This window comes from Chrysochloris asiatica, unplaced genomic scaffold, assembly GCF_000296735.1.
Source record: "Chrysochloris asiatica unplaced genomic scaffold, ChrAsi1.0 scaffold00520, whole genome shotgun sequence".
Classification (NCBI taxonomy): Eukaryota; Metazoa; Chordata; class Mammalia; order Afrosoricida; family Chrysochloridae; genus Chrysochloris; species Chrysochloris asiatica.
The window spans coordinates 452401-452998 of NW_006409038.1; positions in this window are offsets into that span (position 1 = coordinate 452401).

Consider the following 598-nt stretch of genomic DNA (forward strand, 5'->3'; position numbering starts at 1 on the left):
TGCATTTAAATTATGGTGTTGGAGGAGAATATTGAAAGTATCATGGGCTACCAAAAGAACAAACAGATCCTTGTCGGAAGAAGTGCATCCAGAGTGCTCCAGAAGGTCTGGATGGCCAGACTTCATCTCTCATACTTCGGACATATTGTCAGGACAGTCCAGTCATTGGGGAAGCATATCATGTTTGGTAATGTGGAGGGTCATAGAAAAAGAGGAAGACCTCCAATGAGATGTGTTGGCAAAATGACACCATCAATGGGCTCAAGTTGGCAACAATTGTGAGGTTGGCCCTGGACTGGCCAGTATTTCGTTCTGTTGTGCCTGGGGTTGGTATGACTAAGTACTGACTCGATAGCAATTAACAATAATAACAACAATCAAATTGATACCTTCCCATAGTAATAGTAGTTAAAATAGAACAAAATACTTCATGGTCCTGTGCCATTCTGATAATTGTTATTAGGTTTGAGTCCACTGTAGCAGCCTTTGTGTTAATCCATCTCAATGAGTGTCTTATTATTTTTCACTGACTCACTACTTTACTAAGCATGATGTCTTTTTCTAGATACTGGTCTCTTGTGATAATATGTTCAAAGTA